Here is a 14,523-nt window from a genome sequence, read left to right on the forward strand (position 1 = left end):
ACCCTTCTGCTTAACTAGGGTTCTCAGCAATGTTCCCTTAGGAGCCATACTGTATGCAAGAAAGGAGGTATAAAAAAATTAACACCGGCTGGATCCAGAGGACAAAAGAGTTTCTTGTACACCACTACTCCTGCTGAGGTCCTTTGTCTGCTGTGTCCCACAGCATGCTACAGTTCTAGATGCCTCCTTACTCTAATCCATGTCAACTAACCATAACATAGTCCACAAAGGGCCCAAACTGTTCAGGAATTATAATCCAGGGCCTTAACATAAATGCTGAGCACAGGCATACACGCAAAATACACAGACACACAGAGAACTGGTTTGAGATGAAATACATAAATTCAACTGAAAATATGCACAGCAGTCTACTTTATCATTTGTTCAACAACATATCCCCAGCAGAAAAAAATGTTGTCGTGGTTTAAACCCAGCCATGCAGCTCGTTCACTCACTCCCCCCCCCCCCCCCCCCCTTGCCCTCCCCCTACCCCCAGAGGGACAGAGAGGAGAATCGAAAAGAATGTAACTCCCACGGGTTGAGATAAGAACAGTTTAGTAACTAAGGTATAACACAAATCACTGCTGCTACCACCAATAATAATAATGATAAGGGAAATAATAAGGGAAGAGAATACATCATCTCACCACCAGCCGACCGATAACTTGCACCACCCCACCTGACCAAGCACTGACCAATACCTTGTCCAACCCCGCAGTGCCCTAGCCCTTCCGGGTAACTCTCAGTTACATCCCTGGCATGACGTGCTGTGGTATGGAATACCTCTTTGGTCAGTTTGGGTCAGGTGTCCTGTCTCTGCTTCCTCACGGCTTCCCCTCCTCCCTGGCAGGACATGAGGCTCAGAAAAGTCCTTGGCCAGACCAAACATTTGAGCGTTATCAGCTCTGTTCCCAGGCCAAAAGTCAAAAACACAGCACTGCACCAGCTACTAAGAAGGAGAAAAAATGACTGCTACTGCTGAACCCAGGACAAATATATCACAGGAGAAATAGACTGTAACCTCATCAGGACTGCAGTTAAGAGGGGTGAAAAAAGATAAAGGTCGTTTCTTTTCAGTGCCTGAAAGCGCAAGATCTGGTCCAATGCCACAGGATCCTTCAGGCTGCTTTAAGCAGACACTACTTTGGGATCATTAAAAGCAAGGCAAAATGGCACTGTGTGACACACCCTCACCCAACCAACCATTTTTGCCCGGCAAAAATAGATGAGCAAAATACTTTGGCACAAATTAACCTTTTTTCTCCTTTCCCCCATCTAGCAACATGTTAAGGCTGTCCAATTACATACACCTGTATTTAGCATACTATACATTTTTCACATAAAGGCAGTTGTTTCTTCATAGCCCAACAATTAAAGAAACTATTGAATTAAGAAGCTTCCAGATCAAACTCCTGCTCCTCCAGAAAGACCTACAACAGGCCCACACAGCCCAGCTCTATCACTCTTCCTTTAAAGACTCCTAACCAACCTGCATATGCTAGAACACTAATTATCCTGAACTCACTCTGCAGTCACTGGAGAGAAAGAGGCATCTTCATATGGTAATAAATATCTCAGGTGAGGTGAATCACCCAAGTGCATAAAGCCTCACAGGATGACTCTGGGCTCAGCTGTGTGAGCTTAGGTGCCATAGGTACTAAGATCAGTTGCTGCCTTTGCTGTGTCATCTAAGTATGAGAATATTGAGTAGTTTGTATTATATCACTCTTCATACCCAATGGTTAGGAATCATTGCAATAGCTATAGTTGATAGTCCAAACAGAAGTTTTTCTGTACCTCACTCTACCACATGCACAATGGGGAAATTTCACCACTCCATACCTGAGAGCAATGTTAAAAGGATGACTCATTCATTAAAGGTTGTTAGGCACTCAGGAATTTGGTGATGGACATTGGGAAGGAGCGGGTAGGGTTATCTTAAGTTAACATGCACAATTAACATATAATTTAAGAAAAATATATTCATTTTCCCCCTTACCCAAAATATGAAAATGAAACTGAACACTTTTATTATGAGTGCTTGTAGATAAAATTTCCCAGGAGTCCTTTAGGTTCAACCAAATATGCATCCGATCTTTTCTTCATATGAATGTAAACCAGTGTTATCAGAAATATCAGCAGTAATGAAACTCCAAGTAAAACTCCAAGGACAATCACTGCCACTTTCCAAGTGGAACTTTTTTCAGTTGATGACTGAACAGAAGAAGCTGGAAATTCAAACCACAATTTAGAAATGTCAGCTAGAGACTAGTAGGTGTAAGAAAGCCTGGAGCCTTTCAGGACAGCTGCATTTTACTCTTTGGCAGCATTGGAAATTTTGAATGATATTAAAAATATTTTTGTATGTAGTAAAGATTTGATAAAACTTGAAAATTTTATGGACCCCTCTCTATGAACATCCCTGTGGTCTACTGGTGATATCCATAATCATCAGTTCTGAGGATTTGCTTGATGAAAAATATCCAGAAGGTTCTGTGATGAGAGAGCTCCAGTCTGTACCTCAACAAAGAGTTGCTCCAAAGTGTGAAAAAGGGCCGTGAAATGGAGCTGTACATAATTTAACCCTCACACTCCTCCTTATACTTGCACAGGGAACTCTGTGAAATTAATCAGGACCTGATCTGCCAGATGTACTCACACTTCCCATTACTTGCTCCACAAGACAGTCCACTGAAACCAGTCTCTAAACTGGTAAGCCAAAACCAGAAAGCTTTCTGATTTCCAGATAAAGGCAATGAAAGGTCTGTAGCACATGTAAGCACACCTCATCTCTGTGGTAGAAATGCATGTAGTAATGGTGGAAAGGCACATAGACAAAATAATACTGCTAGCCAGTGTTTTATGAAGAAAGGGTATTAACTGGAGCAGAAGGAGCATCTGTGTTGCATGAAAAGCCGCCAGCTCGTAGGAGCTCAAGGCAATAAGCATATTACCACTAAAATGAGCATGACTGATACTGTATTTTGGATTAATATCCTGCCCAATTTCTACTTTACCTATAAGCCTCTCTGCATCTCTGCAGTACTTTGTGTTGCTAAACCCACACCACCTCTGCCAAGGAAGCAGGGGCCAAAGACGATTGTCCAGCAGAAGAGCTGAACCCTTCCATCACATCTCTATCTAGAGGGAAGTATCACAGATGCCACTACAGAATAAGTCTCCTCATCCCCTTCTGCACTGAAAGCCAATCATTTAAGATCATCATGGAGGGTAAAAAGGTGATACACGCTACAACAAGAAGCTCACCTAGCCCTCCTGTTATGTGAAGAGAGCCCACCAACCCTTTAAGTCTGGAACTGGGTGTATGTTGTAGCTCTTTAAAACAGATCCGTAATCTACATGACATCTAGACTATCTATTCTGTGACTGTTTAAATAGGTCATCTGAAATACTTGAATCTTTTAAAAGAAAGAAACTAATTTATCATCTTTTGTGAAGAGCAGGTGATATGACCCTTTAATCCCCACAGCATCACAGAAAAGCTGTTTCAACAACACTTACATGGTATAGTTACTTCAGTTTGGTCACCAGACTTGCTCTTCAGTATTTGACTTAAGTGTGTCTGCGTAACATTCACACCAATGGAGTCTTGGGTTTGCAATAGAGAAATAAAATCAGCAATCACACTCCCAGGTCTGAATCCAAGCATAATGATATTGAACTGGTCATCTTTCAGTCTAATGCGCATTTCTCTAACAACCTGTGTAAATTGAAACCAATATTTGTTCCCTATGTCAGTCAACTGAGGCAGCACAGGATGCATGCATCAGCATACAGCAGGATATTTATTTTTTCCATTTTTATAATTCTCTAAAAAAATTACTGAAGGAGGATTCTGGAACAATGCATAGTTTGTGATTGAAAATATGAAATCTAAGTTTGACTTTCAAAGCAGTAAACTGTTTACCTAGTTATCAATGAATAATGCACTGAAACTAGCAATCGTCCTCCACAGGCTACAAACCCATGTGGGACCCTGATTGTACAATATTTGAAATTATTGGGTGTTAGGTGTACAAAGTGCACCTAACATTTCTAAAGATACCTTCAGTGTCCCCTAGCTTTTGCAACATGTGCAGCTAAACTTCAGGCATAGTCATGCACACACTAACAGCAAAAAGCTTGATGTTAGAGGTTTAGGACAGGTAAAATGCTTTGTCACCAGATCATCAAAATCATGACATTACACAATAACTATACAGATAAGGATGTGATTTGTCTCTCAGTCATTCTATCACAAACTAAGTAGAATCCCATTACACCAATTGAAATGATTTAGGTTTACACTGATGTCTCCAAAAGTACAGTTTTGCCCAGTGCTCATGTGGATATAGAGCAAGAACAAGCAGTCCTCCCTTCTAACTATGTAAGACTGGTTGAAACATTTCTGTCAGGACTAATCTTTACAGAAAATTAGGTATTTGACTCAACCCACTAAGAAAAAGGTATATTCTTGCTGCGGATAAGTGTGATATTTTACCTGAAAAGTCTGAAAGATTACTGTGTTCATTATCATGGATGATAATGAACCTTGTTTCTGAGTCACTGCTGAGTTGTCTACCTTCATCTTTCTCTGTGGGATAAACCCTCACCCCAAACTGCATGTCACATTAAGTTCGCATTAAAAGCCAACACAGAAATTGACTACATTTTAGAATCATAGAATCATAGAATGGTTTGGGTTGGAAAGGACCTTAAAGATCATCTAGTTCCAACCCCTCTACCATGGCCAGCGACACCTCACACTAGACCATGTTGCCCAAGGCTCTGGCCTTGAACGCTGTCAGGGATGGAGCATTCACCATAATTTTCAGTGATGTTAGTACAGCCACTATTTGGTTTAGCCATTTTATAAAGAAAAGTGTAATAAAGGTCATGCTGACATAGTGCACAAGACCTGAGTGAATCTTATTAAAACACAATAACAGGATTCTTGTCGCATTTAGTGAGGTTGGAGGAAGCCTCTTAAATTTACTAAAATAAATTTTGACCACGATGAAATGGAGATGCTAGCAGTCAAAAGACAAGGTTACCTCTGACTTTGTGTTATGAGAACAAATTAAGTACTGCTTATGAAATCTGTGGAGATTCTTAGCTAAGAGGTATGATATACTAAAAAAACAATTTTCTATGCCAGTTATTGAAAAGCAGTCTACCCCAATCTTACAGTAGTTTTACCTTTCCAACAGGCTTATTATACATCAGGATTCCTGAGAGATGTGTAAATTATTAATCCTTTTCTTTAGCATCCTGATATAGACAGCTAAGTGGCAGACAGCTGCTTCTGCATGTCAGCTTTACTAGGCTCACCCAGGCTCTGTAAGCTTCCACTTCCCTTCCTTCGTTCCACCCTGATATGGGCCCCTCAAAACTTTCTCCAGTCTTGCAACTGCTACCATGAAGCAAAATGACATTGATCTGGACAAACATTGCGCACTTGTAAAGGTCTCATATTTCCAAGTATGTGTTGAAATTTTGTTTTTGAGTACTCTTCTTTTTCCTTCTCGAAGGCGTGTTTTTAGTGAGATGGAAGAAAATAAACAAATGGGGTGTTCCTTGTGCTTGCAAAAAGAGAATTTTAAAGTGCCTTTCACTAAATATCGGACATTTGAGAAAGGGAGAACATAAACCTTATTGGACATCAGCCTTTCTGTCCTTCAGTCAAGACAGTTGTTGTGCTTCCTATACTCTTTTATCAAGGAGGGATTATTTTTTTCTCCTGAGGGATTATATTTTTCTCTTGTCACAATACTGATTTAACAATGAATCTAGGAGACTATATTGTTAATCATAAAACTTTTCTTAGTTCATTCATGATGGCGAAGACGATTGCAACAACTTACTTCTGTTTTGATACTTTCAGACATTGTTTTGTAATCTTTACTTTCAGAGTCATAAAGTGTATGATTAAATGTCTGGCTTTTAACAAAACACTGCAGGGAAATACTTGATAATCAGAAAAAAAAAAGAAATAATTAGGTGCATCTCAGGATGTCACTCCACAATTGCTTTTTGGACTTTATTCTCTCATGTATTCCTAATACCATTTGATAAAATCAGAAACTAATCAAATAATAAGAAAGTGTATCATATATGTCTAATGTACTAGATTCTGAACCTCCAGAGTTGAATCTCTTTTTCAACTGTCAGCCATCACAATTCTCACAATTTGTTAGTCATTCCTGTATTATTCAGGATGCATCTCCCTAAGTCAACAGCCACTCTCCCATTGATTTCAGCAGAAACAAGATTGGTTTATGACATTTTCCAAGGCACTGAGCATGTTTAAATCCTCTTGAGGAGGTGGATAAGCCCTAAGCCAAAACAAGTAAGCTTTACATAGAATAGTCCAGACTAAAAATAGAACTGGAATCTGATGCTGAAGTTTGATGAAGGCAGCTTCCTTACCAAAAAAAGTGTGAACTTCAAGCGCTATGTGAATTGACACAATAAAGCTGATGGCAAAATACTCATGAAAGGCATTATATATTGTGAAATAACATCCCATAGTTATGAATAAACAAATTTTAAAATTCTGTAAAACTTACATGAGCATACCATATCTTTTAAGTCAGGACAGGCAGTATTCTATGGTAAGCAAAGATCAGCTCTGTTGAAACAGGAAACAGGATCTGTAAAATAAATTTAAAAGTCAAGATAATTGCCTCTGTACATGTGTGGTTGTTGCTAGTAAAAAAATGATTAAATAGGAGAAAGCATTTAATCATGGCCAAGGAATCAGTTAAGCAGCAGTTCTTTTTGCCCTGGAGAACTTAGAATTGCAGATTATAAAAATGGAGCATATCAAAAGAAAGGCAGGTGGTGGGTGGATAGGTGGCATTTGAGAACTTTAGTGACATAATGTTGAGAACTCTAATTTCTTATAGGAGTTAAAGATACAGGTGCTACTGTTACGTGCTTGTGCAACTCAGGTAAACTAGATAGACTTTTCAGAAATAAAAGTCACCTGCAGTTTCATTTGAAAACAATATGCATCATGGAGTCTCAAAACCTCAGTACTCTTGTCTGGACTGGCTAATTTGAATTATTTATAATGGTTCAAAACAGTAGTAAAGAGTGGTACTGCAGTTTTTACATGGTTAGCTCACTGGGCGTAGCACTAGTTCTCCTCACAGAGTTGAACATAATTTTAACTCCACATAAATTCCAGGTGACTTGGTCTTTATTGCTCTTTTTAATTGGCTCTCAAATGCTTTTCTGGTAGGGCAGATGCCTCCAGATTGCAAAAGAAAACAAAAGTTTGTGGGTTTGTTTTTTTTAAGTAATGAGACTAATAAATGAAAGCCACTGGACTGAGATATTGAAAGATTTGAATGGAAATAATAATTCCCTGGTTCTGTGGTTCTAAGGCCTAAGACAGAGGGTAAGTCACTAAGTGGAACCCCACACTTAACTGCTGGAATAATTGTCCTAGAAAGGTTTTGAGAATGATCAGACAATTCACTAGAGAACGGAAAAAAGGGTTGCGAAAAAAGACAGTTATATTTTAGGTCAAGAAATGCTGAAAGAAAGCAACAATTGCTAAAAGGCAAGTTAGAACTTTCCAAAGATATTAAAAGAAATCATGAACATTTTCTCAACCGCTGACCAAGTATGATAAAGTTCAATACAGTTCTACCAAAAGAGGATCATGCCAAAATAACCTAGTAGCTTCCTTTGACAAGCTGACTTTCAGATCTCTTCCAATAGGAAGAGTTAGGAAAACAATACTATACAGTGCCAAGTGGTGAATTTTTAGTGGAAAAAGGTTTGTCTAAAGAAATTGGCTAATGGGGAGATGACAGCTTTAAAAGAATAAAGCTTGCTTTAGTGGGATATTACTTGTGGTGTTCCTTGAGAATCAGTCTTGTTGTAGAACTTGATCAACATTTCCATTATAGACCTTGCCAGCAATTGCATGTGTTTGCTCATAAAATTTGTTGATGACACAAAGTTAGAAGGTGCCATTAACACAGGGGAGAATTGAGATCTCTTCCAGAAAGAATTGGTTGAAGCTAAGGTTGGAGATGCAGCACTGGGATGACATTTGCTGAAAGTCGTGCATTTGAGGATTAATAATAAAAATGCCTCCTCTAACCTGGCAGCACAAGCATTGAAGAGAAAATAACAGTTAAACAGCCTGTTTTAATGTCTATGTCCTAGGATGAAATTAAAAGATGACAATGACAATTAAGGACTGTCTGCATTCACAAAAGCATGTACAACCTAAACTTCACCAGAATTTCTACCACAAATGCTAGCAGAATATTTACTGTTAAATTCACAGTCAAAATATCCTGACTTCCATACAGAATTATCTGGTTTAGAAATAGAGCATGGTCATAAATTTTACAGAATAAGTACTTGCTCTTGTAAACTTCTGTTTAATGCAAGTAGTCCTATCCAAGTGAGGGGATGAGTCAGATAAGTGAAGATGACTTACAGGAATAATAGTCTATGAAATTAAATCCAAATCATATTGCAAAAAAGATATTTTTAGTGTATAGTCATTAGAAAGAAATCACAGAATGATTGTGGAAATACCTGTTCGAACACTCACTGAAGTCCTGCTATCCCCAGCACAAGACTGTGCTTCCACAGATACCGTGTATACATGACCAGGAAGTAAATGTTCAAACACAGTTTTTGTCTCTTTTGTAGTTGTTTTATCTCCTGATTTCCATCCATGAGGGAGATGGTGTGGAGGCTGCCTCTCCTGCCACTAGTCCAGCTGAATTGTATTGCACCCCCAGTCACATTCTGAACTTCGATGGACACTGGCACTGCAAAGTGAAAATTTCCATAAAGCTGAGGGTGGTTCATTTAGCTTCTGCAATTCTACACTTTTAATATTGAAGCAAAAAATTGCAAATTAAACTAATACCGTTTTTTGTAAGTTTTTGTAGGGCTTGTTTCGTCCTTTCCCCTCATTCTCCCACAAAAGCAAAAAATAAACTGTTTGCTCTATAGATGTAAATCATACATTAATGTACATTATTTGATTGTATATTTTTGGTGGTTCTCTCAGGTTTCCAATTCTGAAATTATATCCAGAGATTTTATTTCACAGCTGATTTGACTGATAAACCTGATTTTAATAACTCACCTTAAATATTTTTTCTCTAGTATTGAATATCAAATATTTACTTACTACAAGGTCCTGATACAAATGTGGTGGTGAAAATTGGATTAGCTGTGGATCTTGTAAATCTAGCCATAGCACTTTTTGGAGGGACTGTGGTCATCTGTACTATAAAATAGTAGTTTGGAAACAATGAGTAGAATTTCTTTTAAAGTTTCACCAAGTTTATACTATTTATTTTCACAAACCACCCATGTGCATGACCTTGCACTTCACCTTGTTGAACTTCATGAAGTTTGTACTCAAGCATGTCAAGGTCCCTTGGGATGGCATCCATTCCCTCCAGCATGTTGACTGCACCACGCACCTTAGTATAATGAGTGAACTTGCTGAAGGTACATTCTACCCCACTGTCCATGTCACCAACAAAGATGCTGAACAGCACCAGTTCCAATAACAACCCCTGGGGAACACCACTCATCACTGGTCTCCACTTAGACACTGAGCTGTTGTGAAATACCAACTTTTACCTTATGCATATCCGTATCTCCCACTTAATTCTATGACAGAGCTATGACTCACAATCAGGGTACAATTAACTCCTTAGATCTGCATTCAAACTAGAATACAATTATGCTATAAAAGAGAAAACAGCACCAGTTTTGGTTTGGGCTTGGGGTTTTCTGTGGTGCAGAACAGAAAAAAGCTTCATTCTATTCTTTTCCATTTTGTTTTACCTTTCCAGTAAAAAAAAAAAAAAAAAAAGACACATCAGTGCAGACACTTAGCAACTTGGAAAAAAGTAAAGATATACTAAAAGAAAATTACTATTGCTGGTAACGGCAGGAGTGGAGGAAGGAGCAGAGGACACGAGTGCCGTGGATAGGTGGGATATGGTGGCCAAGCTTTCCTTGGTGGTGCCGCTGGTGCTGCTTTGCTGCAGGGTAGTAGTGGCGGCTGTGAAGCCATCAGGAGAGGAGAAGGAGGAATGGCTTGTTGCCGCTGAGCTGGGAGCTGGACCGTGTGTCAGAGCATTTGTTGACACAGTGCCTGACCCAGCGCCTGTAGCAGCAGGAGTGGAGGAGGAAGCAGAGGATGCAAGTGCCATGGACGGGTGGGATGTGGCTGCCAACTCCTCTGTTGCCACTGGTGCTGCTTTTCTGTGGGGTGGTAGTGGCAGCTGTGAAGCCCACAGGAGAGGATGAGAAGGAGTGGCTCGTTGCTGCTGAGGTGGGCATGAGGGACAAGGGAGGCAGCAGTGCCACTCGCTGTGCCCATGCTGATGCCAGTGGTGCCGGGCCTGCGTGTTGGGAAGGTGGCGCTCGTCGCCTTGCTCCTGGCAGACACCTTGAGTGAGCTCCCTTGCCAGGCTGGTGGCATGGGTGCAGCCTCTGTCTTGGTATTTGCCTCAGCCTGTGTGCTTGCTTCCTCCAGTGCTGTTATATTCTTTGTACCTGGTACAGTTTTATAAATGTGAGTTGTGGACATTTGCAATATAACTGTACTTTAACACTCTACCAAGTATTACTTTTTTCCTGGGTGAAGATTTCATTTTTTTTCTTATCTATGATCTTTTTTTTTTCCTTTCCTTTCCTCATTTTCATGTACATTCCTTGTTCAACATTCTTTAACCATCTTGAAATTCCTATGCTTTTTCATTTTTCATTTGCATAGAGTATTTTTTTACCTTACTGATTTTATGGTAAGAATGTTTGTTTGTCAGTTAACAGTTTTAAATTACCGTATTTTATGCTCTCCTACTGCTTTCTACCTAGTCTTCAATTTATGTTCTTTTTTTTTTTGTCTAAATATAAGTTCTTGTACAATTAGGTACATATTTCAGTTGTCATCTTGCAGTGCTATGGTAATGGTTGGACTCTACTCTAATAAAAGTCCTTTCCAACCTAAATGATTATACAATTCTATCATCTCTATAAACTGAACTATCTTTAGAATAAACAAGGAAAATTAATAATGAATGGAATGCATTTTTTCAACATCATTTTCTCCTCAGCTTTTTGTATATATTTTTATTATTTCTTTATTTTCAAGGCTATTTTGTCTTTCTTATGTACTGGTTGTCAGGCAGAAAATAAAGCTTTTTACAGCTGAACCCAGGACACTTTGCATACCTTTATGTTGATGTCCTAAATCATAATAATCATGGGAGAAAATTCATTGCTTTCCTGTCTTTACCTGTATATTTATTAGTAAATCTTAACTACATAAGTTTGCAAGTATGAAGATGACAACATTTCTAACACTCACAAAATTTCTTCAGAGGGAAAATCAAATCCTTTTTTTTTTGTTGTGATTAAATACTCAGGCTAATTTGGGCTTATTTCTCTTATTTGGTCAAGTAATATAACCTTGATTTTGAGGAGTGGTTTTGTCCCTACTAAAACCAAACACAGCCTTCGGTCTCATACTAATATTACTCTTTAGAAACAGTTATTATCCTATGTCTTTGCTTTTGGATGTATAAAACTTTAATGATTCTTGAAGAAGGTATACTGGAGTACCTCTATCAAACTCTTAAGAATCACATTAATTAATTTCTTTTGATTTTACTTACCTGTAAAACCAAAGTTGTATTTTCATATAATTTAGTGTATACATAAAAGCCTGTAATGTAACATTAGGTATTTTGCAAAATTTTTCCTACAGAGTGATATATTTTCGTATTTTCTGCATCCCAATACAGTTTGAGTTGTAAGACCCTGTGCTTATATCCTTTGGATTATTAACAGCAAGTATTCATCACACAAGAAACTTATAGTCATCTGCATTGAACAGCATGAAACATGACAGGAAGAATGAAATAATGCAATCTTCTGGATTTCTAGGTGTTATTTCAAAGACTCTTTGTAGTACAATGAGAACACAGAATAATTAATAAAAAAATTAATAAACAATTAATATATGCTTCCTTATGAGTCTTTTCCTAAAGAGTCTCTCAGGGGAGAAAAATAGGCAAAATGGATCGTTTACTGGCCTCATATCTAATCTTAAGGCTAAAAAAAGGCATAAAATTGGGTCAGACACTGCATGTTTAATCTTTTAGATGACAGTTTTCCAAATACTTTGCTTTCATTCTTTTATCTACTTACAGCTCTATATGCATACTAAGATACCTGCTGAAATTCTACACGTTCAAGAGAAATTTTAAAGAACCCAACTGTAAATATTCCATGCTACTGCATTTTACATTGATTTTTAGCTCTCTAGACCCCCACCCCCAGATTATCCAGTGTATCTCAAGGTCATCCTTTAAATGTATGGCAATGGTAAATAATCAAATACATTTTAACTTACAGAGAAAAACAGAGAAAATGAAATGCCAAAAGTAGTTCCAAGTTCCCGTGTTGCGTTTTCACCTCCTTGTGGTACTCTTTCCATTTGTGAAACTGACATTTGGAGTTGAAGACTTCAGTAATTTAAACAGGGGTGAGGCTGCATTGTTACATCTCAGCCTCAGCTAATCCTCACACAAGTGGGAACAGTGCCAATGTAATGAAATTCTTGCACCTGACCTCTACTGTAATAAATTTTGAAGTTTTCTGTTGATACATGCTTGCTTTTCTGTAATAGAACAAAGTGCGAATGTGATCCAAAGGCTAGTGAGTCAAAAGGAACGACAAAATTCAGTGGGCAGTGCATCATACATGAACATCTTTTTGTTCAGGATATTCAATAAACAGAATATTTTATCAACCTTGGACCTGGGCAACTCATGACTAAGACACAGAACTGAGGAGCTTTGAGTCTGAAAGTCTTGCCTTTACGTTTTCCTGTATTTTTAACTATTTAAGGGTAAATGTTGAATTATTCAGTTATAACTTGTATTTTTATTGTATCAGAATGGCAAATTAGTAGAAGTGCACCAAGAAGACATCAGCCTTTGGTTCTCCAATACTATAAGGAGGCTGGAGTGGTTGTAAACCTCTACTACTTCACCTTTTTGAACTATGTGGAAAATACTGGATAACCAAGCCTTTCACTGTTAGCTGAGTTTACCCACATTTTCTTTAGCAAGTAAGCTCTTCCTAACTATAGGCATTTGATGTGGACAGTCACTGCTGGTCTTCTGCTTTGGGTCACCACCTTACCTCAGTGATACCATACTCACCTTCCTTCTCTTCACTGACAAATCATTATAGAGACCCCAGGCCTGTGTGCCTATGGGCTCATCAGTGACTTAAACGTTTATGTTATGTCATGTTTTTAATACCCTTTCCTCCCTGGGGTTTATGCTGAAAAAGGCCTTCATAAATCGTTTTCAGTGAGACTTTTTCAGCCACGCTGTGTTCAGAGGAATGCTGCTAAACAGGCAGAACACTTGTGGTGCTTTTGCAAAGGGAAGCAGTTCCCTCTTACTCTGCAGCACACCCGGAGTTAATACGTGCCTCTCTGGGGGATACTACCAGTGCTGGCACATCAAGAGCAGTGAATGTACTCAAATTTCCTGCTCTCCCTGTCTGGAGTGGAGCGGGGTAGAGTGAAGCAGACTAAGTCCTGAAGAAGGAAGACCACTACTTATCTGAGCTTTTTTAAAGCTTTTTATATGATATGCCAAGATATGCTAAGACCTGGCACATCTGTAACTACAGAAACTCTAGATTTTTCTCCAACAGCTATGTTACTAAAATTGGTTTCACTTTGGCAGGGAAGTAAGATGAAAGGAAATAGTCCTTGAAATGAACAGGAGAAAGGGGATTGTTGTTCTCTGATGAGAGGTAGCAGCTTTCAGGTTTGTGCCTTGTTTGATGTAGGAACTCCTGACACAGTCAGATGTTTTCTTAGCAATCACTTAACTGAAATGCTTAGCGAATGCATATGAGCTATTTCCTCTTGCATAAATAATTGGAAATCCTTTTACAGAGGAGGCCAATGTCTTCATGCTGCTCTCTCTCCTGGACTCCCACCAGCTTAACACCAGCCTTTAACTCATACTCAGCTTGTGAGCTTATGGTGGTACCATTCTACACATGAGGGTATTGTTTGGACCTAATCTCCTCTCATGATCTCTTCAGGTCCTACTCATCTGTGAACACTGTTTGAGCATCAGTGCTCTTGGCCAGCTATAGCCTTCCGTCCCTTTCAAGGAAAAGGCAGGATGCGCCCCTCCCTACCTTTCTTAACCAGGATCATCTTCTGTGAAGTGACAGCCATAGAAAATTGGCTGCAAAGTCTACTAAGTCAGGCTTTAACCACCTTAGAAGAAGCACCAGTGATTTTTTTAGCCTACAGTGACACTTAACATATGTGAAAGGAGTCCTTTATGAATCAAGAGAACAAACCAAGTTCTGATTTAGGAGAGTAAGCTCACTTTTACTAACATACAGCAAATGACATATTAACTTTAAAAAACCCCAACTAAACCAAACTTTACTTTTCAGGGGAATAGACCCAGCAGGGTG

General features: G+C 38.8%; 1 long non-coding RNA gene across 2 annotated transcripts; it reads right to left on the bottom strand.

The window, feature by feature from the left end:
* Window positions 1-6,072: 6,072 nt before the first annotated feature.
* Window positions 6,073-10,325, bottom strand: LOC133269824 (uncharacterized). 2 transcript variants are annotated; one of them, XR_009743570.1, is made up of 4 exons: window positions 10,237-10,325; window positions 9,173-9,271; window positions 8,566-8,804; window positions 6,073-6,653 (listed from the first exon to the last, which is right to left on the bottom strand). It is a non-coding gene; the product is annotated as an uncharacterized LOC133269824 (long non-coding RNA). The 2 variants fall into 2 exon arrangements; XR_009743569.1 differs by lacking the exon at window positions 10,237-10,325 and adding an exon at window positions 9,932-10,109.
* Window positions 10,326-14,523: the final 4,198 nt, after the last annotated feature.

The sequence above is a fragment of the Pezoporus flaviventris genome, unplaced genomic scaffold (genome assembly GCF_033815535.1).
Source record: "Pezoporus flaviventris isolate CSIRO_AGI_PZ_B2104156 unplaced genomic scaffold, CSIRO_AGI_Pfla_v1 ptg000015l, whole genome shotgun sequence".
In the NCBI taxonomy this organism is placed as follows: domain Eukaryota; kingdom Metazoa; phylum Chordata; class Aves; order Psittaciformes; family Psittacidae; genus Pezoporus; species Pezoporus flaviventris.